General features: G+C 41.1%; 1 protein-coding gene across 1 annotated transcript in view; it reads left to right on the forward strand.

Annotated features, from left to right (window-relative positions):
• Positions 1-728: 728 nt before the first annotated feature.
• Positions 729-27,135, forward strand: part of LOC126092284 (protein decapentaplegic-like) — a 46,419-nt gene continuing 20,012 nt past the window's right edge. The window contains exon 1 of the mRNA XM_049907802.1: positions 729-1,021. The gene's annotated coding sequence lies outside the window, so the exon portion shown is untranslated. The remainder of the gene's footprint in view (positions 1,022-27,135) is intronic.

The raw sequence follows: 27,135 nt of genomic DNA on the forward strand, positions 1-27,135 counted from the left end.
TATCAGTAAATCGTTTTCTTCAAGATAACTGATATCTTCTGACCACAGTATATGTTCCAAAATTCTACTGCAGGTCGACGGTTGTGACATGGGTCTGTAATTCACCGGATTACTCCTATTGCCTTTATTGGACACTGGTGTGACCTGCGCAACTTTCCACGTATAGGAGTGGCAAACTTTCGCTAAACTACGATAAGAACACATTGTTCTGAGACGATAATTCACTATATTAGTCTATGGACAATAAGACTTCCCAGCAGTTATACTGAAAGGAAAATGGTTACGCTGAAGAATGCACTGAAGAAAACAGGGTAAACGTTTTAGCTAGGCCCTAGGCAGCATCACACAAAAAGAAGACGGTATGTGTTTGCTTATTGGCTTATGGGATGATCCACAGTGAGTGGAGCAGTTTATAGCATTTTCTTCTTTTTAGAGACAGATGTATAATCAATAAAGTACTTGCCAGTAAATAAAAACGACATTAGGCGGCAACTGTCCTGCTGCCGAGAATTTAATCGCAGAGTTCCCAACGAAGGCACGTTTGGCGCTCGTGTAAAGCAAACGCGTCTCTGAGGCGCGTAAGCCTGTCCAGAGGCCAACAGCGGCTCCCAGTTGTGGGGCCGCCTCACGACCTCCCACCCCCCCTCCCCCCACCCCAAGAGCCCCACTCCCTGGCGGTCAGTGCGTGCGCCCGCGAGAGTCGCTACTCGCTCAGTCCTTCGCGGGCAGCTGGTGGAGTCGCCACTTCCAGGACGGAGATCTGCCTTCGTAGGAGAAACACGCGCTCGTCGTCTGACGGACAGGAGATAAGCCCGCAGAATAGTGTGACGTTGTCCCCAGTTCCAGTGGTGGCAGACAGCATACAGAGTACTTGGATTACGACGTTCTGAAGAGCACGAAGGGTGATTGTTGTGGTGTGCGCCCGTTCAGTTGGTGATGTGCCTACGGACGATCGTCGCTTCGCCAGTGAGGTGTCGTCGCTGTCAGCTCAGTCTGCTTGCCGCCGTCACGGACGGCTCATGTAAGTACCTCTAGAACATAGCATGCTATCGGTAAGACAACACCTTTCACACCGTGCGGGAGACCAACAGTAATTCTCATTTTCTATCTGCCGCACACTTGAACCATAACTTACTGTACGGCCTCAGTTAGTGCTAATCACTGCAAGAAACTTGTTCCGGTGAGCACACATAGAAAATAAACTCACGTTCTGTTATCTACAACCACTCATTGGGTATTATGTAAAATCCGCGATAATTTGGGAGTTTCGCCACCGTCGTAACGTGATGAAGTGTCTTCACTTACATACGAGCATGTTTGAAACGAATTGTCTCGATCCACCATTCCACGTCAACTTGTTGCCAACAGAGTTTATTTAACCTGCTTCCAGAGAATGTTTCTCCCCTTTCTACTTTCTCTGGCAAAAGTGACCGAATCTTTCATCTAGAAGTTGTACGACCTTCAAAACTCCCAAGTCCAACCTATTCTGAAAATTAATTGCTAAAGTACATTAACTACAAATCCTTCATACTTGTGGGAAACGCTGTAGCGGGCCGATATTCACGATCTCAAAACGTTTCTGGGTGCAGAACTTTTCAATGGTTTTCGCTGTATCCCACTAGTGACTACGAACAATTGTACATTTTTCGGCATGAATTCGATCTGGATATTATTGGTATTCTCTTTAATCGTATTTTGTGTCAGATAACGTCACCCGTTGTGATAAGAGGACCAGAGGTGAATCGTGACAGCAGTTCTGTAAGGCAACGCAGGTTGAGAGGAAGTAGGCGTAACTCTTCCAGCGATTAACTGCATTTACAAAATACATTTTTCAGAGCTCTAGTTTCATCCGCTAAATCAGTTAGATTTCTAAAGGCGCATCCATAACTAATTCATCGGTGATGCCCAATGGGACATATGGCTCCTCGCACCGCTGTAAAAATGAGTTGTGCGATTGCTGGCAACAGTAAAGATGCAAAAGAGAAAAGTTATCATTTTGGACAATTATGGACGATCCGACTTGTCACAGTGTTTCCCCACCATTATTTCTGATATCGGTTCCTTCTGCTGTTAAATAATAGTTGCAGTAAACAAGATAATACCCGTCAGTCATAGCGGCTTCTCCAAGGGCCGCATTGCATTGTAAGATAAGTTCTCAGATATTTTTCATAAGACGTTTTATAAAATATTTGATGGTGTACATTTGTACTTGCATCCCACCTTTTTATAGGAAGTTAGAGGATAGTTCTAGCATTTTGTAAATTTGTGAAGGGGCTGTGACATTTAATACCAGAGTGATGTGGGCTCAATTGGCCTCCGTCGGTCAGTTTTTGTGTTAGCAGTCATTATGGTGTTCGATAAACTTACATTGCGGAGATAACATGAATTTCTGTGACCTGTCGATAATAATGGTAATTATGTTACTTGACAACAGAATACATCTAGTTCAACTTGGTCGTTTTCAGTAAGCAGTGAAGTCCATTTCTCCGAAGAGCTGTGCGAATGCCAATACTCCAAAGATAAGCTTCAGTAATCCGTGAATGGAAAAAGGTATACGCTTCCAGTACATATTCTTCTTCATTTGACTGAAAACACACATTATAATATAGAGACAAATAAATGATCCTCGCTGTCGGGAAATTAGTGATGAATTAGCTGCGACGCGCTTTAGCTTTAACAAGGTTCGTTTAATTTCTACTCTGTACCTCATGCCGTCAAAACGGTCTTTTCCAGAATCAGTACACCGTAGGCAATAAGACTCATAACCACGATGCGGTGGACATCGAACCATCTGGATACGAAATTCAAGTAACACAAAACTTTCATAAAAAGGATCATCTTCCATAGTAATAAATGGCTTCTTCATTAGCACGTGATATTTTAAAATCATGCGGAAGCCTGTTCATGTAACAATGCATAGTCACGTTCCACGAATTCGCCTAAAGTATGATCTTATTTTTTTTTTTTTTTTTTTTTTTTCTAATTCGCATTGTGTCGCTATGCTATTTACGGCACGTGTGCACTGTGTTCGTTGCAGGTGGGTATGAATAACTGTCCAGTGTCCACAGTGCTATTGTGCCTAATCGCTTGTCGGACTGGAGCAGGTAGAATACTTCCCGTCCCTTCCCTCCCCCTCTACCTACCTGTCACTAGTGACCGCCACTGGAGGTTGAAGCTCTACACTTCCGAGAAACGACTAGTGCACCAAACAGAATAATAGTAACAAAAATCCTTTCTGTAGCAATGCACTTTCACAATAACAGGTATAATACATAATGCGAATTAAGGTCGTTAATACATTAAGGTGTTCCTAGTGCTCGCAGTATATTTTAATGTAATAAACTTCAAGGTTTACTAAGATGAATGGTAACACTATGGCTGTATCATCTCTTCTTTGGAAGTTTGTATTTCAGATTGAACAAAGACAGCAGGCCAGAGTCATTGCTGCCTCTGAGATAAGCGCCCAGGTCAATACTTTGAAGAAGATTTTTTTCAAAGAAACATTTCGGAAATCTCTTCAGCGTTTGCTACAGAACGCGACTATTATTTTTTTTTAGATGTTTACTTTCCTTCCTGTTGAAACATCACCTACACTGACATTGTTTTCCCGTTACCGCAGTCACTTCACACTTCAGTAATCATAGAAAGTTAACCTGTATTTCCATCGACATATAGCGTTCTGAGATCTAATCGCGTGAGAACTCTGTGTTAACGATTAGTATAAACTCATTAACTAGCCTTAAATGTAGACATTAAGCTTTCCATACACGTAACGGACTGAAAAGTTACTGTTAACGCCTTATATGAAAGAAATTCATTTACATCAGAACTTCATGCCAAAGTGAGTATAATACTGCTGGATATGACGCTCATAAATGAAAACTAAATTATGCCATTTGCAGTGACATATAGGTACAGCATTTCTAAAAGAAAAAAATATTACAGGTTTCTTTATACCAAAGGTAGTGCCGATTGCTGTAGAATCTGTCTGTACTGATTCCAAACTGCAGGAGGTAAATATAGCACAGAACAGGCATAAATCACTAATCTTACACAAAGGTCAATGAATCGACATTTCTATAAGGACGTGCGAAATGGCTTACATTTGCGTCATCCTTAACGTTCTTCGTTTTTAGACGTAAACGACATTCATGATATATTACTGCAAAACGAGTATCTAGAAATCACATCCGATTTTACGTAAAACTCACTTTTCATACCAAAAGAAGAAAAATAATCTGAGGAAAAATTGTACAATTTGAATTATCATTGGATTCCAGTAATCAAGGCACATAGACTCATAACATGAACTGCGGGGGGACACAAAATTATCTGACTTTAAAAAAATGGTATAAGCTACGACAGTTGTGTAAATGTTCAGCAAGTTCACTGAAAAATTGTACTATAATTTTAAAACTGACGTGCTCTGCTCAGTACTGAGAGATTGCAATTATGATCCACTGAACGTACAGATAATTAACGTCATGCTTAAAGCGCTTTTCCACATTATTTGTAAATCGACAAGTGCCTCATATCTTTGTAGCGCGGCTGTGCGCAGCCTGATTAAAAAAGACAAAAAAGCTGCTGGCATAAAGCCAACGTTCTTGTAGTATGCAGATGAAATACCTACAGTAATACTGATAGTCCGTCAACGATGAACCGTAAAGACAGAATTTTGGAATTATTGTTTTCAATAATACTGGTTCAATTGCCTGTTTAGGTAACAAACTATCTGTATTGTTAGTATAAGCTTTGCAGTAACTCAGTTCCCATGACATCAGTTTTGCATGTTGGTAACCCGACTTCCATTCTGGAGCAGCTGCAGTCCGTTCGACCAACATGACATTTTCCTCAGCGTCCCTGAATAAATTAAGGTAAATGCCGAGGCGTTGCCTCTGAAGAGCCACGGTCAATTTTGACCCCATACCTGGTCAAGAGAGATAGTACTCTGTCGTTACAGATACTGACGTTGACGTGATGTGAAATTCCAATATTAGTTCTCTCGTTATCAAAATGCATCATTAGAAGAATAACAGATAAGTTTGTATTAATGGAACTGCAGAGCTCTGCATTCGCAGATGGTGTTCAAAAAATGTACTAGCACATGAATTTCAACCCCGAAAGCTGTATGTGTGGGATTTCCTTCTATGCAGAGCAAGGAGGATCCTTATAATTTCTAAGACGTAAGGACAACTAATGGAACACTGAGGCATTCAGCCGGCGTAAGTAAGGCTCCTGGACAGCTCAAGTGCAAATAACGTGCCCAAGACTCTCGCGGTCATTGCACGATACGAACTGGAGGAAATTATGTATCCTGAATCGTACTGGAACGTGGGTTCTGAGACATTTGAGAGTAACGCCCACAAGGGGCCTACCGATCCTTCACATATTTGGCAGTCGTTTGTGCAAAAACTAAAATGAAAGACTCTAAGATATTTTTGCTCAACATCCCTCCAAGTTTTGAGAAAACCATCCCTAAAGTTCACGACGCACAATCGACTTCAAACTGACAGGGTCGATAGGTAATTGAAAATTTAGCATTTTTCGTTGTCATACATTTTCCTCGATTTTAAGGAAAATAAGCATTTGCGCACCCAAATAATTTTCAATTATCTGTGGGTCCCGTCAAGTTTTGGTCAATTATGCGATGACCTTCAGGGGTGGTTTTCTCGAGAATGGGGTGACGGAGAGCGCGGGAGCATCGGGAATGTTGATGTAAAACATCTTGTCTTTCATTTTTAGTAGCACACAAGCGACCTGCCAGATATCAGCCTATTCGGTTTGCTGTGTCTGAGGAGGCCTTCCCTTTTCAGTGCAACACCGAAAGCTCTTGCAACGTTCGCCACTGTACTTGTTCCAGCGTTTCTGCTATACTAAATGGTTCAAATGGCTCTGAGCACTATGGGACTTAACATCTGAGGTCATCAGTCCCCTAGAACTTGGAACTTCTTAAACCTAACTAACCTAAGGACATCATACACATCCATGTTCGAGGCAGGATTCGAACCTGCGACCGTAGCGGTCGCGCGGTTCCAGACTAAAGAACCTAGAACCGCTCGGCCACAGAGGTCGACTCTGCTGGACTAATCTAACTCTCAACGAAGTGGGCATGCGCAGCACTTTACTGATTTTCACGGTCTCTTATGTGAAGAATACCCTTAACATTTGTCATACTACTGAACAGTAACAGACACCGTTCGAAAATAACTAATACTTTCTTAGGATTCGTCCGATAAATCCCAGTCTGACCTGTTTCTAGTTTCTCCGTGGCTAGATGATTGTGGGTTATCACTTTCAAATTGCTCCGAACAATCATTCAAATATGTTTCTCTGATGTGACTGACTGCAGTGAACGGTCGCCATTCGTGATGTCAAACGAAACCGTGTTTTTCTTTTCACATACGCGCATTACTCTGCACTTGTCTATGATGTGGGTCAGCTGTCAGTGTTTCGAACCTATACTGATAACCAAAAGACTTCATGCATTTCGTAATAATTGTACAATGACATGACCTAGCTCTATAAAAATGCGTCATCTGCGAAGAGCCTCAGTGTGTCTACGGAATCTAGGATACTATTACACGTGTCTACGTGTGAGCACCTTAGATTTCCATAACAGCTATGTGCAGCGAGACTTCCAGTTATTCGACAGCGCTCTTCGCGGATCTGCGTACATCGCGTCTGGCGTCTACTTGGAATATTAACGCCGGCCGCCTTCTTTCCAAGAAGCGGCAACTGGTTATATGTGCGCAGCGACCTCGAAGAAAATATGCGCCTCTGGTCGCCTCTATGAACCACGTTCCAAAAGATCCGTAACCGAGGAAAGCGCCAGAGACGGATATCGAATTTCATCAGATACTGTTTCCCTTAAGGGATACAGAAGAGAAATATTAGTATTTCCATATTTCCACAATCAATTGTCTGTGGAGAACTATTTAACTTTAATATGATAAAAGTTATTTCTCACATCTGCATCGCAGCTTTCTTAGATAAATTCGCAATGTTCTCATCGTGTATTTGCTTTTAGTCCGCACCCATCGTTCAGTCCAGTTCAGTAATTTTTTTCTTTTAATTTTGTACACATACGTATGTATGGTGATGTCAAATAGATTTTATTCTATGGAGAAAGCACGTCACACACACTTTAAAGCGTGAAAAGAGGGCTTAAAAATAGTGAATTTAGTGATATGTGATGCTTAACCCTGGTACTCTTTTTTTTTTTCCCGATGAACTGGACTGCTAAATAGGAGATCCTCATGACAGAAAATACTCGTACTTGGAGATCTTAGCACAAAATATTATATTACAAAATGTCTGGTGGAGAAACAAGCTTCACCGGAAATGTTCTGAATGAAACGCAAGTCTTTCGGAAACACAGTGAAAACGAATGAGCTGCTAAACATCGAATTTAATACGCGTATTGTGAGGCAAATTACTTAATAAATAATGTTACTGATAACTATTCTTTATGCTACACAACTGATTCACGGGAACGCCGGAAAAACTGCCACCCAGTAAAGAAACTCAAAGAACAGAAGGAAAAAGTAAACGCTGAAGCCTACCCCGTATGGCATGAAAAGTAAAGTTGTTTTCCATGTTACTTCGAGATCACAAGAACACTGAGCGTTAATCAGTGTTATTTAAACCAAAATTGTCACATCATCCATAACTTCGCATTTAAACAATATCAGGGACTGGGTCGGAAGTCTCTAAGTTGTTACTTGATAGTCTCCAGGGACTACGTAACTATAATTAGGAAGTTTGTTTGCCCAGTGCAAGTATATGATGAGTTGAAAGCGAAACTGTCCTCGTTAATCACTCTCAATCAAATATTGCACCACATATCGACAGCTTACACATCTGGAAATATTGTAGCTAAATGCTACCGAAGCTTACCTAGCTTACTCTGCCATGGGGTCCAACATTAGGTTAGGTTGGGTTAGGTTAGGTTAGGGACATCACTCAAGAAAATTAGTACGCGTGCATACACGGCGAAAAAACGCGCATTAACTTCAGAAACACACTTGAGATCGATTTTAGGAAACTAACATGCGCTATGAGTTGTAGGCTGTTGATGTGATAGGGTGGTTGCTGTAACGTACATTTAATTGGTTTTTCATATTCCAAGAAAGAGAATAATGTTTGGCCTTCACTAGTCCTCGCGCACATCTTCAACCACTCCAACGAGGTGAAGGTTGTACGTACTGCTTCCGCAAGCAGTCACGGACTTTCTGGACTGACCGATTCTGTCCTCTGGCTGACTAATCGATGTCCAGGGAAATTGTTTTCCCCAATATTGTCTGCCTAAGGAAAACTACATATATTTATCTACGTTCCTTGTTATTTAATACATTTTACTTTTTTCTATATCATCAAGAAAGTTGTGAAAGAAACCAAGGAGACAATTGGAAAGGAAGGTCAAGTTAAGGGAAATTAAGTAAAAACCTGAGGGTATAAGATTAACATCAACAAATTAAAATAAGAGTATGCTGAAGTTGGCAAATAAGACACAAAAGTAAAGATGAATTTCATTATATGTGCGGCAAAGTAACTGACAATGGCCGAAGTCGAGAGAACATAAAAAGCATACTGGCAATAACAAGAAAAGGATTTCTACTACACAGGAATTTGTTAACTTCGAGTATAGATATAAATGTTAGGAATTCTTTGTCTGAAGGTGTTTGTCTGAGTGCAGCCTTGTACATCAGTGCAAAATGGGAGATAAACACCTGTGATACGAAAAGGATAGAAGGTTCTGTTATGTGATGATACAGCAGATTTGTCAAACTGCTGAACACTAGATGGGTGGATCGGGTAACTGAGAGGGTGCTAAAATCAGACTGGGGAAAAAAAAGGGGGACGTTACGCACAACTTTACTGGAAAAAGGGATAGGTTGATAAGCCTCATTCTGAAGTCCTGAAGCATCAAGGATTCGTCATTTTGGTAATGGAAGTAAGTGTGTGTGTGGGGGGGGGGGGGGGGGGATAACAACTGTATGTGGAAATTTTGGCTTGGCCACAGTAAGCAGTTACAACTGGATCTGGGTTGTAATAATTATGTAGAGCTGAAGAGGCTTAAGAAGGTTAGAGTAGCGTGGAGATCTACCTTAAACCAGTCTTCGGGGTGAAGACGACAACAATGGCCATAGGAAGAAGAACAGTAAGCACAAAATAATATGCCCTCCCTTCACCAACCATATTGAAAAAAGTTTTCTCGTACAGTTTCACGAGATCGTCAACAGCTATAATATTCTCTTTCCACTTTCTGCCTTGTCGCTGGAAAGCAGTGCGTAAAATGTAATGAAAGCATGCGATGAAGGATAACACCGCTGAATACGAAACTTTCTGATTGGTTAAAACTGTGCACCATACCTGGATTCAAACCCGGAACAGTACCTTTCGCAGGAAATGCTCTTACTTACTACTCAGCTGGTAAGAGCATTGCTCGTGAATGACAACGTTTCGGGTTCAAGTTCCGACCTGGCACACAGTTCTAATCTGCCAGAAAGTTCTAAAACAGTTTACATCCTGCTACAGAGTGAAAAGCTCATTTGAAAGCGCCGTATCTTGTGAACTATTACTTTTTCACATGTACTGCAGTTACCAGTTCCAAACATGCTCTATACTTAAAAATTTCAAATAAGAGGAAATACTATGTAGCATAATTTTTGTACTAAATACGAGAATATCGAACAAAAAGCCAATATTGTCTGGTCTTTTTTCCCCGACAGTCATCATAAACTAAATTCTCCCTGTAGGGAGAGAGATTTTGTTTCATGCCTCCTAACGTTTCGTACTCAGCCAGATTCATAAAGACGCAATCGTGATGTGACCGAAGTTTCGCAACTGGAGATTGCCGGTTCTAATTTTAAAAATATGATTCTAAGGAACCTTGTTACTATAACTTAACTATTCGAGATATCACTGATCCATATATGTCAACATTCGACGTTCCCTTGAACGAATTAGAGTTTTTTAATACTCTGGAAACTTCGTTTGGGTGGTGCATGACGATAGTGTGTGCTGTCTATTTATTATATATCAGAGCACTAATGAAAATACGATATTTCTTCATGGTAGAAGAGACTTGGCAATGGAAATGTCCATTGTTTTCAGGTAGCAATATAGTTTCGTCTACTGTAGCCCAAGACTACAACAAATCGTAGTGATCGGGAATATTTTAGCTTCACGAAATATATTTCTCTATGGTTACGACCCGTTCTGACTGCACAATGAGCATTTGAGTACGAATTTTGATAGTAAGTAAAATGGCGGTTGACGTTGCATACAAATAATAAAATTAATTTTCTAATGATTAGGAGTTACTTAAAAGTTAAAAGAATATCTGTTACGTTATTTTGATTTGTTTTAGATTTAATGTACTGTTTCAACACTAATGACTAATGTTGCGACATGTAGGAAAATAATTTTGATTAATAAGAGTGACGGGAAAAAATTCCATTTACTTCAGTAGTCGAGATAAAATATTCAACTGTGCGGACGAAGATGTGGAACAAAAATGTATGGTATTGTACTACACGCCTTCCACCAGCATGTACTGAGCAAGCTTGGGCCAGAAGGGGGGGGGGGGGGGTTAAACGCAACGAAGTCAAATCCTCGTTGAAAAGCATTAGCTGAACGGAGCCAAAGTGAGCATAAGGACAGCAAAGACACAAGTGTTCACTGGAATCGTAAGAGTCTGCTAGGTGACCTGACGAAAAACGCTAAACAGTTTTAGTCTTCCGTACAGTCAGCAAGGGGATCGAAATAAGTTTCTCCTGGTGATGTATGTCCGTACTAGCACCAAAACATAACATGACAGAGAAAACCTGAAATATAAGATGCGATCAAAAAGACCTCGTTTGATGGCGTTGCTGCAGCATATAGGCAACGTAGAACGACTCCGATGCGGGTATATAAGTATCGACATGTAGCCAAAGGTTCATGTGGCATTCGTATATTTCCAACGCGCCTGTGCTAAATGCAGAAACTTGAAAAATGGCGACGATATTATAAAATGCGTCCAGACAGGTCCAACGTATCGTTATCCTTTTCCCGGCTGCCGAAGCACAATCATCTGCAGACGTACATTGGAGAATGTCTGTCGAAAACCACCGTTGTGGAATGGTGCGACAAGCGGTGCTACTGTTTCATGAAAACACACGTTCCCCATATCGTAAAATTCACAACGCTGAATTTACGCCAACTCAAGCGGGAGTTTTCCCATGCAATTACGACGCCTATGGTCCCATAGAAAAGGCCTTGAAGTGTCGAAGATTCCTATCGGACGAGGATATACAGCTGTCAGTTAAGGACTTGAGATAATTGTCTCAATGCCTGATTGGCATACCGATCTCGGACCGTACGGACTTCGAACGGAACCTTTTTTTTTTCTCTATCACACTTCACACCAAATACGGTATTCAGAAATTGTTTCGCGGCCTAAAATGGTAATAAGTTCCTGAATTCAGTCACTGCAAAAACGATGAAACGGCAGATATTGTCCCGGAACAGAAAATCAACTAAATCTGCTCAACATTACCAAGGCAACTGGATCGAACGAGAGGCTTGTGATTTTCTACAGGCATTATGTGAAAGACCTTGTTCCTTCTAGTAATGCTTTATCGTAGGTCGCTGGAACAACGAAGGCTAGCTAGCGACTGGAAAAAAAGTGCCATTCATTCCCTTTTTCAGGATGGATCGCGGCACAGATGCAGATAAGGCTGTAACGCTGATTTTAATCTTTTGTAGAATTATAGAATATGTACTACACTCATGCATTATGCACACTGCACCACAGACTGATGTCGTCTTCTGTAACTTCAGGAAGACATCAGATACTTTGCAATTGTCGTTTAGTGAGAAATATGATGGCTTACCTCCGAGTGTCTTAGCATCCGATGCTGTTGTCTATAGAGAGACTAAAACGCTAAAAGACACTAGCGAAATCAACGATGACCTGCAGAGACTCATGGAGTACTGTAGATACTGGAAGTTGACCATGAACCCAAATAAATTTAACGTATCGTGTGTAATTACGTGAAGAGATCCATTACTGTTTGATACTGGTGATAAATCACAGTAACATCCTCAAAGTTCCTGGGAATAACCGTTGGGAGTGACCATAAGTGGAATGATCACATACTCTATAAAAAAATTGAAGGAGAAACAAATACCAGGCTGAGATTCATAAAAAGAATCTTATAAATGTGATCCGACCACAAAAGAAGACTTTTATAAAACAAAAAGTAACATCAATTCTTGATTACTGTTCATTAGTGTGAGACCGTTTTCAGGTTGGACTGATGGAAGAGATTGGGAAGATCCAACGAAGAGCATATGCGTTTGGATATGGGACGGTTTAGTAAGCGCGAGTGTGTTACGATGCCAAACAACCTCAGGTGGTAGACGCTATGCCAGAAACGTTGTATACCCTGTCGAAATTCCTTGGGTTTACGTTCCAAGTATAGTTGGACAACATAGCAATTTATGCTACACGGGTCCCACGAAATGACCGCGACAAGAAAATCAGGGAAATTAGAGCCCCTACGGAGTTTTTTCTGCAGTCGTTCTTCTCAACGAACATTCATGAATGAAACAGAAAAGGGGAGAAATAATATTGGTACCATAAGCACACTCCGCAAAGAAAAGGAAGGTAGGCTGCGGCATATAGATATAGGTACAGATATAGATCGGATACCACCCGTAATTTGATTGTCTTCTGTGTGCAATAGAGTGATCTAGTAATGAATTGTGAACATCACTTTTGTCCCCAGGCATTTAAATTATGAATTTCACTGTAAATTTCAGGCTATGTTCAATTACTTACGAAAATTATGTGAAAGTAGATATACTTGGCTTTTCAACACCATACTATATCAGATGTAGTGTACCTATGGTTGATCAAACGAGAGAGACGAGCGCGTCGTCAAAGACTTGAAGGCCCAAGGGATGTCGAACGGCCGTTGGTGTTATCCACAGCGTTGCGGATGCCGTATGGAGAGGCATATACCCAACACGCAGCCCTCCCGGCCGTTTTGCCGACGTTACAGACCGTGGAGCGTCTATTCCTCTTTCATGTAGCTCCTCAGTAGCCATCAGAAGCCGAGTGCACCCCGTAATAGACCTCTCACCAAGAAAAAATCGTTGGCAATATCAGGAATCGAACCCGGTTCCTCCGCATGGCAGACATCTTACGCTTACTAATCAGGTACGTAGGCGAACGTTGGTTGAACACTCTTTGAAAAACTGGAACTATGAGGAATATACAAGGTAGTATAATTCGTTAGCAGGTTTTAGTGACAGATTGAGAGAGGTCTAAAACATGTTAAGAATATTAGTTTACAGAACAAACTTTAGAAAAACAAAACAGGTGGTCAAATTTTGAGACAAACTCCTAACTGCTCAGAACACGTTTCTTAATATCAGCAAAATACATGTTGCGTACAACAATGAAGTCCAAATAGCTCTTTGGTATATTCTATTCAGTCTATCGCACACTTAATATTTGTCCTTGCGTAAGAGTTGTAAAGTAAATGCTGTACGTGCAGACTGAGTTGACAGTCGGCGCCGTGGCTGATGAGAGCTATCACAAATGGGAAATGCGTTTGTGGTCGCTCCCATCAGCCATCGTGTAAGTTCTCAAGAATCCGAGTGCGGATTATCCGACTTGCGGATGATTCGTGCTAGTTTGGCGAGTTTTGAAAGACAAAAAACGAATGTTGATATTATCTCACAGTTAGAACAAATATTTTTGTTTAGGATACATGTTCATAACTGAAAAAGTAAATTACGAAAACATCTGCGAATGGCTAAATCTCATGTCTACAGAACCGGGGTTTGAGAAGGTAAGCGACGTGAATATACATGGTGTCTCTGAGAGGAATGGTAGGTAATCATTATTCAGGAATATGACAGGAATGATTATGTGAACAAAAATAAAACTTACTTCCTGTGACACCCTGTACTAAACAAAGTTCAGAAAGCGAAGAGGCGGCCGTCGCGCACGCCGATGCAATGAAATTCGTTGGTACATTATTACAGTGTGCAGAACCATATTTGTTTTACTGTATCGACGTTTCGACTGTGCGGATAGCGAGGAAAAAGTGAATGAAATATTTCAGATAGTGAAGTAAATGATACGAAATACAATTTGTTCTAGGTGTAATTCTGTAAGTAATATGACAGTTTCCCGTCTGTAACGAGTAAGTGATATCATGCGTTTTCGGATCTGACACGTAGCATGTTTCGTAAATACAACGTACAGATTTCGGTAAAAATCATATGTATTTCTATTAATCGTGTTGTCTGGCTATCTGCGCAGTCTTTAGTCATCTGTGTAACTCGGATAATCGGGAGTTCGTTGTAAAAGCAACCCTTCGAATGTGAAGTCATTCGGCTTACCTACATAAAAATAAAACGTGCAGAATGTATGGAGCAGTATTATGAAGTGCCACAAACTTGGTCAATGTAATACTGTTCATCGAAAGTCGATACCTTCGGTTACACACAATTTGATGTTCCTCCGTTTGAAAAATGAGTTGCGACAGAATGTAAGTATTTAAAAAAAAAAAAAAAAAAAAAAAAAAAGTTCAAATGTGCGTGAAATTTTATGGGACTTAACTGGTAAGGTCATCAGTCGCTAAGCTTACACACTACTTAACCTAAATTATCCTAAGGACAAACACACACTCACCCATGCCCGAGGGAGGACTCGAACCTCCGCCGGGACGAGCCGCACAGTCCATGACTGCAGCGCCTAAGACCTCTCGGCTAATCCCGCGCGGCTAATTATTTCAGAATGGTACGATGAATTCATTGTCTCTGGGATGCATACCCAGTTTATCATTACTACTCCCGTCTGACTGTTGGTTTAACTGAGATAAACACGTTCGGACGCTGCGTTGTTCACCTTTTTCAATGCTCTCCACTGTCATAGCACAGAATCCACTATTGAGCTCCACACTGTAATCCGTGTTGGTAATACGACGACTGATGAGAGATGAGTTGGCCGATTCCCTTCTGTCACGTGACACTTTGTGCTTCCCCACGACCTTGCTCTTGTCGGTATTGTATTACCGAGAATTCGCTGTTTCGACTTATCGTCCACGAGCAACGACGTAAATACTGTTACAGGGAATATGGCGCTGCAGCTTTCGTAATCTTTAACTCGTAGAATCTTCATCCCAACCGAAAAAAATGTTGACTCCGTCAACAACAAGGTGAAGAAACACATCATACTGCCACTAGAGAGGAAAAATCATTCGGAGGGTGATATAGGTGCATGCAGTCTCAAACGCTGTGCTCGCTGTGGAACAGTGCCGCCCACATTCTTTGAAGGGTGAAGAAATGCAATTCGTTTTATTGGACGGTCACCGAAGGAAAGAGGCCTGAGGACGTGAAGAGAACTACTTTCGCCTTTATGAACGGGGAAGACACTGGTGTAAAAGGTGGGTCCAGGGGGCGAAGGTGCGCCCGCTGAGTCAGTCCGGGGCGGGACGGCGAAGCCCGCCACCCCACGGGCCGGTCTCGGCTTTCAGCCGCGGCGTCGCCGGGCGTCGCGCCGACCCCGAGCCGGCCGCCTCGCCGCCTGCGCCTCAGCCCGATCGAGTTTCTCGGCGCACGATCTGGGTCAGGCGACCCTTGACGCCGGCCGGCAACGACGTCACCTCGGGTGCCCTTCCTGCTAATCCGAATGAACACGGTAAACCGTATACCTCGGGTAAGCGAGAGCGTTATTTTCAGAGTGTGAGGTGATGGGACCGCAATTATCCCTCCTACAGACGAGTACGAACAAGAAACGCAATAAATTAATCTGGAGATGTAATAAATGTGTTCAGGAACCTCACCAAATGTTTTATTGGCATTGTTTACGGCATTAAGCTGTGACCCATTGACGTAACCAGCCGCACAGTTGGTCGCATATTCTTTCACGTCGGTTGTTTGCACTTCTTCGTGTGGCGTATGACTCACAGCAATGTATACACACAACAGGTCCACCGTTTTGCTCATGTTTGCGGTTACTACAGTGTACACTTAAAAAGAATAAGTGATTCTCTAGTAAGATACTCTTCTCAAGAGGTAGAGAGAAATCGAGGTGTTACGAACCTGTTGAATAACGTTTCAGAGAACTAGTCGCCGATTGGCGGCGTCAGTGCAACCTAATAAGACGGCGAACTAGAAATCGGTATGAGTCATTTTCTTTCTTTTCGGGGTTCTATATCCCAGTCGGTAAGAAAGGGCCGGCCGATGTGGCCGAGTGGTTCTAGGCACTTCAATCCGGAACCGCGCTGCTGCTACGATCGCATGTTCAAATCCTGCCTCGGGCATGAATGTGTGTGATGTCCTTAGGTTAGTTAGGTTTAAGTAGTTCTAAGTTCAAGGGGACTGATGAGCTCAGAAGTTAAATCCCATAGTGCTTAGAGCCATGTGTGGTAAGAAAAGAACCTTCATAGGATCACTTCGTTGTCAGACTGTTAAGAACTCTTTTTCTCGGGAATTTGTAGTACAGTACGATCCCTTGGCAGAGTGTAAACATTAAGCTTCTAAGTCAATGCAATCAAAAAACCTGAACATTTGCGTCACATTTGGATTCTCGCAAACAAACTCTTCAAAACCTGTAGGTTGCTTCGCGTTGACCCAGAATCATGAAATTTGGCAAGAAGCACGATTTTACAGTATAAGTAAACGAAATAATTTGAAAATTGTTAATTTGTAATTATGTCACACGGAATAAAATATATCTCTTGTCATTAATTATTCGACAGTCTGGTTGTCCGTCTGTTAACTATCGATATCGGTAATCGGCAGAAACCCTAGACATTCTCGGTTCCTGGGATGAATTAATTCAGAGCGCGAGTCCTACTTTTTCTTGGCTTATTTTTTTTTCTGGTCACCAACCAAACATCTTTTCCTTATAAAATAAAATAATAATAATAATAATAATAATAATAACAGATAAAACACCATATAACAAACCTGACATCATACTCACCAATAAAAAGAAGAAATTAACACAACTAATCGAAATATCCATACCCAATACAACAAATATACAGGAGAAAAAAGTGAAAAATACATGCAACTGGCTGAGGAAGTCTAGGACATGTGGCATCAGGATAACGTTGACATTATACCGATTATACTATCAACTACAGGAGTCATACCACACAATATCCACCAGTACATCAACGCAATACAGCTACATCCAAACTTATATATATATATATATATATATACAAAAATCTGTAATTATTGATACGTGTTCAATTACCCGAAAGTTCCTAAATGCAATGTAACATATACCGTACAGTTGAAAGGAAGTCACGCTTGATCAAGATCCGCGTCACTTTCCATTTTTAACCAGACATAACGTCTCAGAAAGAAAAGAAATAATAATAATTGTAACAATAATAATAATCTGTGGAGAAGTAAGAAACAAAACTTTACGAAATAAGACATACGTATATGACTTCACCGCGATATGCGTTCGAAAGTATTGATAAATAAATGTTCATTTACATGCCTGACAAAAAGATTTAAAGTGCCCGCACTGGGAGGGGGAAAGAAACTAAACTTAACTGTTTCAGAAGATATGTCAAGTTATTTCAGTGATTACAGTATTGAGTGAGATTCAGAAAAGACTTTACAGTGTGAGTCCCACTTTTCAGTTTGATACTGCGTCCCATCTGTCCTGGCTGCATGCAGTGATTGGCTTGAGGAGGGTGTCATAAAGCCGTTCTATCCTCTCCCGAGCCTAGCTGGCCCAGAACTGTTGTAATTGGTCCTCGATATACTGGCAGTGGGAGAGGTTTGATTCCAAGCTGCGCCCACACATGTTCAACGCGGATATATCTGGTGATATCGCTGGCCAACTCAACACCACACAGATATTTTATAGGTACACGCACTTTGGGTGGTCGAGCATTGCCCTGTAGAAGTATGTTACCACGATTCTGCAGCAGGAGAAGTAACACAAGAGAACGCAGGAAATACGTGAGACCACTATCGGCGGTAGCCTTACGTCATACACGATGGCCTCCATTACCACGAAGCAAGGAGTAACGCGGCTGTGCCTCTCCGAAACACTGCAAGAATGGGACATCTCATGTCACCGTCACAACTTGCTGACGATGCTCCTCCAGGGTAGTGCAGAGCTGCGATTCATCGCTGAACACAGTGCGACGCCATCCATCAGCAGTCCGTGTTTTGCGGTCACGGCATCCCTTCAAACGCAGCGATTTGTGTTGCGATCTAACTGCAGCCAATGCATGGGACGATAATGTCCTGATCTGGCTGCTGTCTGTCTGTGACCAATGGTACGGGATGACACACAGTGTTGCAGGGTCTCCATTACTTGTTCTCGGATGGCAGGAGCGGACATGAAGAGTATACCATTTGCTTTCTGCACATTACGGCGTCTCTCGGTTTTTCTGATCATAGGTTGTCGGTCGGAATATTGATGAGTATGCCTGCCCTCACTTTCCCATGCAGTCCAACATCGAGCTATTGTCATATCTGAATGTTCCACAAATCTTGATATCACACTATTCGTCCAGAGGCCAAATTGAGGCCCTTTTCAGACTGTCACGAGCTGATAACACTGTCTCATAGGAGTACGCGGAATCTCCGTGTCCTTCACCGTAATAACTCAGCGTTGGACGCTGTGCACGTTCCTCATACACCCTAGCAGGCGTGGTGACAACACTAGTGACGAACAATACTACCACATTTTGGTGGCCGTTCTTCCTGCCACTGAGAACTGCAGTTCTATTCATTTACATACCAGCCGATAGTTTCTACGTGTACAAAGTAATACTGACATCCGACCAAGTCTTCTTGGTACTTTTGTAGCGCATTGTAATAAGGTTCCATATTAAACCCCGATTACACATTGCCACGAATGTACAACACTCATCATCAGCATCATCATCGTCATCCTACCTCACCAAAGAAAGAATACTCGTTGTGGCGATACAAGTATTTCGTAAAACATTTTTAAAAAATCACATTTCTCGGACTTCTAGTCTGACGGGTTACCCGTAGTGCTAACGCCGTTGCTAGGCACCTGTCGTGGTTGTAAGCTGTTCGTAACATGCTCGTCAAACTTTGATTTCTCTAAAACGCTTGTCCACAGCTCGCGGTCTAGTGGCTAGCGTTGTTGCCTCTGGATCACGGGGTCCCGGCTTCGATTCTCGGCCAGGTTGGGGATTTTATCTGCCCGGGGACTGGGTTTTTGTGTTGTCCCCATCATTTCGTCGTCATAATCATCTTTGGGAACGTGGCTAAAATTGGACTGTGATTGGGACATTGTACGAAAGCTGATGACCGAGCAGTTGATCGCCCACAAACGAAACATCATCATCGTCATCATCATCTCTAAAACGCTTGAAAATGCACCGCACTAGAACAGTAGTCGTTACACCTTAATATCTAGTAGAGTCGTTCGAAAAATGACCAAACTCCGTGACCCACTGAGTGTATAGATCTGTACTGTGTAAAAGTGACTGTCGTTGCTATTCCACGGTGAAAGCAAAACAGTATAAAACAGAAGCGCTCTTCCACAAGTATTACTGTGAATAATCTACTGCACCTGGATATTAACTGGAGATTTAAAATCGAAATACTTTAAGCTATCTTGTATGAAACGAAGCTGCGATTTTATAAAAACAAATCCGAATACATTCTGTTACGTGGCAAAACGAAACCATTGCATCTTCTGTTGTCTAACATCATTCAGATCCTCAAATGAAGTTCACATGCATGTGTGTATAAAATGGTATTACTTTATTTCATAGCTGCTTCTTCTTCTTCTTGTTACATACATACGAAGTCATATTTAGATAATTTTCGTTACGTGTGGTCTGGCTACAATTTGTACGTATCGTATCGTCTTCCTGCTTCGTCCCTTCGTAAGTTTGAAACGCTAGTTAAAATTATTAGTTATTCTTATGAAGTTCAAACACAGCCAAATCAGTGTTTTCGTAAACTGTGGTAAACCACAAAAGCTTATCTTCTGCAGTACATACAGAATACGATATGCGCTCACAATCGTTTTTGATGACGACGAACATGATGGTCGAATACACTTCCTCTCTTTTCAACCTCTATTTCAAGCTACTAACGTTCTCCGACGCGTGCGATTGGTCACCTCAGTGAATTTCTGGCACTTGCAAGGCAGCGTATTTCTCACTATACGAAATCAACAATTCTTTGAAATCACGTACCGTACATTGAGTTTTCCTGTACACATGTAACAGCAGCCTTACTTTGCTGAGTGGATCTGAAATGGCATTACACGGATTTTGTCTTTGGCTTGAGTCTTATCGACGCGACTCTTGAGGTTCCTACAGCAAATACGGTGCTAATAAAGACAGGGAAAGAAATCTTATCTTCAGATACCGCTGTTAACGAATAATACTTGCACAGCTGCCGTTAATTACCTTGTATGCGCCATGTCGCAGCAACTTGTTGACATCAAGATTCTTACAGCAACTCAGGTACTACAAAAGATTGAAGCACACCAACATACCGATTCAACATGCCAAACGTGATAACTTCTTTTTTTTTTATTTTCGTACAACATACTGTCATCGTGTAGCTATTCAAACGAACATTTGGGGCGTGCTTTAGGATTGTAATTGATCTAGCAACGATGGTCTTGGTTGATTATCTATGACACAACAATAGGAAATGACGCAGAAGATAGTAACACGGTCCCTTCTTTCAGTCACAGTACGAACGCTGAAATGGCAGATATCGAGATAACCAATCGCAGGATGGAAAAGTAGCTTCAATCGCTTAGTAGTGGAAAGGCTATAGGAAAATATAAAATACTTATAGCATACCACAAAGATCATACGAAAAAACTTTCTCCCCTTCTTACAGCAGCTTATCGTAGACCGTTGGTGCAACGAAAGGTAACTAGCGACTGGAAAAAAGCACAAGTCATAAGACAGATGCACATAATTATAGGCCCATATCGATGATGTCAATCTGTTGTAAATTATGGAGCATGTCTTATGCCAAAGAATTAAGAGCTTTTGGAGAACGAAAATCTCCAACAAAAATCAAAATAGATTCAGCAGACAGAGATCTTGAGAACTGCAGCTCGCTATGTTCCTCCATGAGATCCATAGCGTTGTAGACAATAGCGGTCAGGTTGATGCCACGTTCCTTGACTTCAGGAAGGCACGTGACACCGTCCTACAATGTCACTTCGTGAAAAAAAAATGAACATACCGAGTATTGGACTGGTTTTTGCGACTGGATACAAATCTTTCTTGCCTATATAAGCCAATAAGTCATTCTTAACGGAATAAAATCGACGGAAATAAGAGCGGCCCCTCCCGCCGCAGGTTCGAGTCCTCCCTCGGGCGTGGGTGTGTGTGTGTGTGTGTTGCTGTTAGCATAAGTTAGTTTGAGTAATGTGTAAGTCTAGGGACCGATGACCTAAGCAGTTTGGTCTCTTCGGAACTCTCACACATTTGAACATTTTTTGACAGATATAAATATAATTTCCGGAGTATAATTAGAGGCGTGATGGGACTGTTACTGAGTGCGACGTAGGGGGCGTCGGAATGTCTTTCAGCGGTCGCAACGCCAGAAGACAGTATCGATTTGCAGAATAACCTGCAGAGGATTGAAGAATGGTGCAGGCTCTGGCAGTTGACCCTGAACGTAAATAAATGGACCATATTGCCCACACATAGGAAAAGAAATACACTACTGCACAACTACAGCAATGATGAAAAATTGCTGAAAAAAGTGGAATGACCACATAAAGCAAGTAGTAGGATCAGCAGATGAAGACGTAGATTCATTAGATGAATCTTAAGAAATTGTAACTCATCCGCGAAGGGCATGGTTTGCTGGGCGCTTGTTCGACAGATTTTTGACTGCTTTTAATCATCTGGGATCCATAGGTAGGATTGATAGGGGACAGACAGACAGACAGACAGACAGAGAGAGAGAGAGATCCAACTAAGAGCGACGTGTTTCGTCACTTCTTCATTCAGTTGGCGCGAGAGTGTTACAAAGATGATCAATAAACTCCAGTGGCAGACGTTGCTAGGAGACATTGTGCATCACGGAGTGATGTTTACTACTGAATTCTCGAGAGAGCGGGGAACAGTCGGACAACATACACTTGCATTTAGTATACGTTTCTCGAAATGACCACTCCAGAAAATTCGAAAAAGTAGAGCTAACACAGAGGCTTACCAACAATCACTCTTCCTGCGCGCCTTTCGCCAGTGGAGCAGGAAAGGTGGAATCAGTTAAATTCACCAAAAGTACTCTCCGCCGAGCATCGTTAGGTGGTTTACGAAGTGTGATGTAGATGTAGACATTCATTTCGTGTTCAGAACTTCATCGTGCTATATATTTGTTAGCAGAATGCAAACTAAAGCATAGAACGGTTATGTAGCAGTCCTTGCATGAGCCACATTTCTTATGGGTGAGTTCTTACATAGACATGCAGCATTCGACAGACACACTTTCGGGAGCTCCGGGATAGAGCCGATAACTTAAGAGTTGCATGTCACGTGTTCTAGGGCGTTTCAGACGCCCACTTGTTCCCCTTAGTGTCAACCCACTCGATTTCTAACCGTTGGATATGTCTAATTGACTGGAAAAAGATTAGAACATTTTCATGCAACTTCCGAGATATTATTGTTTTACTAAAAGGTTTACATGGCAACAACCATCATTTTTACTGCTCTATGGTTACTATGTGCAAAATTGTTGCAGCTCTAATCACTCTGGGTGATACGTAGGAACGCGGAAGAAAATAACACCCCTATGACTTACCTTAGAAGATAGGTTGAAGAAAGTACAATCAACAACTAAAGTATTTGTAAATTTAGTTTTGAAACGTTAACTACAACTTATACGGAACCAGAATTCAGTCCTACGAGACGAAAGACATGAAACGGAAACATCACTTGACTAGGGAGCCGTGAGACAAGGTCTTAGTACAAATTCAATAAAATGGAATTATTCTAAGGAAAAGCATGGAGAAATTAAGAAAAATTATCGCAGTACATGGTTGCTGATAATGTTGGGAGAGCAATTGAACTAAATGGATAATGTCTTAACAAGAGATTAATAGATGAACATCAACAAAATTAAAACAAGGGTAATGGAGTATAGTAAGCTTGAAGTCAACAGATGTAAGGGGAAAATACGTTACGCGATAAGACGCTAAGATTATAAGACACATTATTTGGGCAGTAAAATATTTGGCGTTGGAAGCAGAGAGGATATAAAATGCAAATTGCTAATAGGAAGAAAGGCTCCCATGAAAGAGACAACTTTATAATGTTGGGCTCCATAAGGTTCCCTTTCTGTGCAGCGTACGTGGAATATAAAGTTATGAAGAATGTAGCAACCAGTCGCGGAAACATGAACTTCATGATAGAAAACTGCCAAGGACAGTACTTCTACTTACGGCATGTATCGGTAGAAAAATTTACCGATGATGACTGATATCAGTCGAAATCGATTTGCAACAAGATAAATAAATTATGTTTCCGCGACTGGTTGCTACATTCTTTATAATTTTAGACACAACGTTATCATCTTACATGAATGTGGTACTATTGCATTTTGAAAGAATTTATCTGGAGTGTGTTTTTATATGGAAGTTAAGCGCGAACGATAAACAGTATAGACAATAGACGTTTTTGAAATCTAGTGTTGAAGAATAACGCTGAACATTAGAGCGATAGGTTTGTTCAATAGAATAGGGGAGGAAAGACACTTATTATAGATCCTGAATAAAAGAAGGGATAAGTTGATGGATCACATACTGGTGCAGAAAGCAATAATTAAATTTATAACAGAGGTAAATGTGGTGAGTAGGCAGTGGGTGTTTTGTATAAAAAGATGAACACTTGGATTCCCCTCCCCCTCCCTCCTCCTTGCTGTCATCAGATATTAACCTTAATAAAGTAAGGATACAAATTAAAAGTCTTAAGGGCGACACTAAAAGTTTGGAAAGACAAGTATAAAAAACCCAAAATAATTTCATGGGAGAGATAGAAAAGCCTTAAAGTATGCAAGAGGGTTTCGGTGGCTTCTATTGATACTGTAGGAAGCCATTCAAGAGTAACAATAAAGACCGTGACAATGTAATACCTTCGTTATTTCGTAAGGACAAGCTGAATAGCGTCGCTTAAAACTGAGCAGGCAAAATTGCCTGTACTATAAGTATTGTCCGTGAGAACGAGTGCGTTATTTCTGTCCGCGTGAAACATGATTCGCTATCTTTTTTTTTCTCCAACAGCGTTCTGTTACGAAATGGGTAACGCGATACACTGCCCTCTTCTTCGCGATTGTGTCGACGCGCTATCGCTGGAGGATGTCTTGTTTCTTCCTCGTATTTGCGGATTATTTTTGTTCCTTGAAGAACGGATTCTTCTTAGTAATATTCTTGGACAGAGGAATTTCACTATCAACACACCGTATTTGGTTTTTTCCTTTAGTTACATCTCTTAAAGTTCTCTTCGAAAGACAGTGTCTCATACATCTCTAAGTCAGTCAGCACAGATTTCTAATTGAAGCTATAGGGTGTTATTGCTTGTAGTTCACTGATTCTGGTGTAGTTCCTTTCCTTCTTTCTTTTCCTTTACAGCTACCGCCAGTATCGGAAGACAGTCAGTTTTCGGCAGCTACGCTTAATCTCCTCTGTTCTAGTAGCGATAAAAATTTTACTAAGTTTCTTTAGAATTTAGGCAGTATGTAGTCGAAATATATTTGTGAACACAGTAAATAAGTGTGAAGAAGTGTCTTGAGAAATATTTGCGGTATACAGATTTTAGTCACATATTTAGGTTATAATTTAAATTAGATTTATTGTAACTTGTTTGGAGCATGACTTGAATCATGAGGCGCGCCTGCTTCGTATAAATTATACAAAAACGCCAGTTATTTACATAATTAGAAATTAATTATGAGTAATTGAGGTATAAACTATGTAGGCACTAGCAAGATGGGTCTGAGTGCTTGATTGTAGATAGGCATACTACAGCCTGTGTGAGATGCATTAGTATTTTTGTAGCAGTTACTGTAGTACACGTTTCACATACCACGTTCTCCACAACTCAAATGCTTCACTCCTTAATTTAGCTTTCCAAATTTTCTTTTTTCCGTCGTTTCTGCTCGTTAACACCACACTACACTGTTGTGCAACATTGCACTACAACAGTTTTACTTTTTGACTTCATTATAAAACATAATCGGTACTTAAGTATAATGGACATGGAATTTTCGGTATGGCTTTCGACTATCTGTACTGCTGGCATCGGCATTTGCGGACATAATTAGGACTAATGATGACTTAACTTAAATACATTTGGAAGACTTGGCGTACCGGAAAAATGAATTTTTGTGTACTTTGACTTGCTTTTTCCGCTGGAGCACTGTTCTCACGCCTTGAAGCATGAATGACTATTTCCATTTCCTGCACGATATCTACGCTTATACTTTAACGCAACACTGATCGAGCAGTGTTTCTTTCTAGAATTTCGCCAATGGAGACAATTACTATTTTAAACACCTTCCCACTTTTTTTTTACCAGCCTTATTTCCGTAACGGCTCGAAATCTTCGTCCATAAATAGTTTCTCGTATCGCGTTGACCCTAATACCGACCGCAAGCTGGCAGGGCTGCCACATCGCGTACGGCGAATCTGCCAGCTGTGCTCAGCTCACATCAAAGGAAATGCAGCTGTTCCGCGGTGTGTGTCGTCATCCATCAAACGCAAAAATTGCTATAAGTGATTGTCGGTCTGTGGAACAAACCATCGGCTCGGCCGTCGAATGTGTGGCTTGTTGAACGAAAAGTAACGCGTGACACGCTCAGACATGCAGTTCATTTTCACAGTATAAAAAATCGATTTATACATTCAGTACTACCCACTTTAAAATAAGTTTTTCATTTGCTCTTGGTGTTCATTCAACAAACGGTCTAATCAGCTTGCGCAAAGCTGCCTCCCACTTAGTTTCTCAAGGAAAACGTATAAATTTCACAATGCTGGTATTGTTATGTGGTCAGCTATTCCGTATACCTTTGCTGATCGGTAAATTTGTAATTTTGGGACACAATGAACATGGAAAAATAGGCCCACGTTAAAAGTCAACCTTCCACTTAGTTCTGTTATCTGCTGAAAATTAAGTACCACGCTTCTAAAAAAATTACAAATTTGCACTCATTTTGGATAATTTAAATTCGTAAAAACCGTTTAAAACCAAATATATTTTATGACTGCACAGCATTACAGTTCATTCAAACGAAACATATGCAGGGATTTTTAAAGAAATCACACAAACACCACCATACCGAAGAACATGTGAACGTTTTCCTTCTTTCGTTATGCAGCATGAGCTACCACAAAAACAATGCTATTGATAATAAGGCCACCACTCTGTCAGACATTGATATTTGCTCCTCGTCCAAATAAAACGTACGCTGCGGATGACATTTTAACTCAAATTTATGTCAATAATATTGCATCCTTTCAGTTTCTTCTTATTAATCCCTTTAACTATACAAACTAGAAAATAGGTCTTGGTATGCTGATACGATTTCCTCTCTCTTGTTTGTTGCAGTGCCGTCCGTCATCTTCTCTTATGATACAAGGTGTCTGTCAAACACAAGTTTTGATTTTATTCAGTTCCAGAGTTCAGAGTTCGCTATTTATTCCCTCTCTCCCATTCTCTCTCGGACGTTAACGAATAGTTCTACAAAATTGAGAATATTCTGTTTTGTATTGCTGTGGTCTTCAGTCATAAGATAGGCTTGATGTAGCTAGTCGTGTTACTCTATCGTGTGCAAACCTCTTGATGTCAGAATAACTACGACAGCCTACATTCTTTTGAGTCTGTTTACTATAGTCCTCTCTTTGTCTCTCCCTACAATTTTACCCCTTTTATCCCCCCCCCCCTCCTCACATACACTTGAAACTGGTGACCCCTTTATGTTTCAGAGCTTGTGCTATCTCTAGCCTAAGGTTCAGCAGATTGTTGTTCTCACTGCTGTTACTTTTCATTGCATTTGTAGTTGCCAGTTTTTTTGAATAGCTTCAACCCATCATAAAGGTAAATATTCTCTCCATTTCCTTTAGAAATTCCTATA

Source organism: Schistocerca cancellata, chromosome 7, assembly GCF_023864275.1.
Source record: "Schistocerca cancellata isolate TAMUIC-IGC-003103 chromosome 7, iqSchCanc2.1, whole genome shotgun sequence".
Lineage (NCBI taxonomy): Eukaryota > Metazoa > Arthropoda > Insecta > Orthoptera > Acrididae > Schistocerca > Schistocerca cancellata.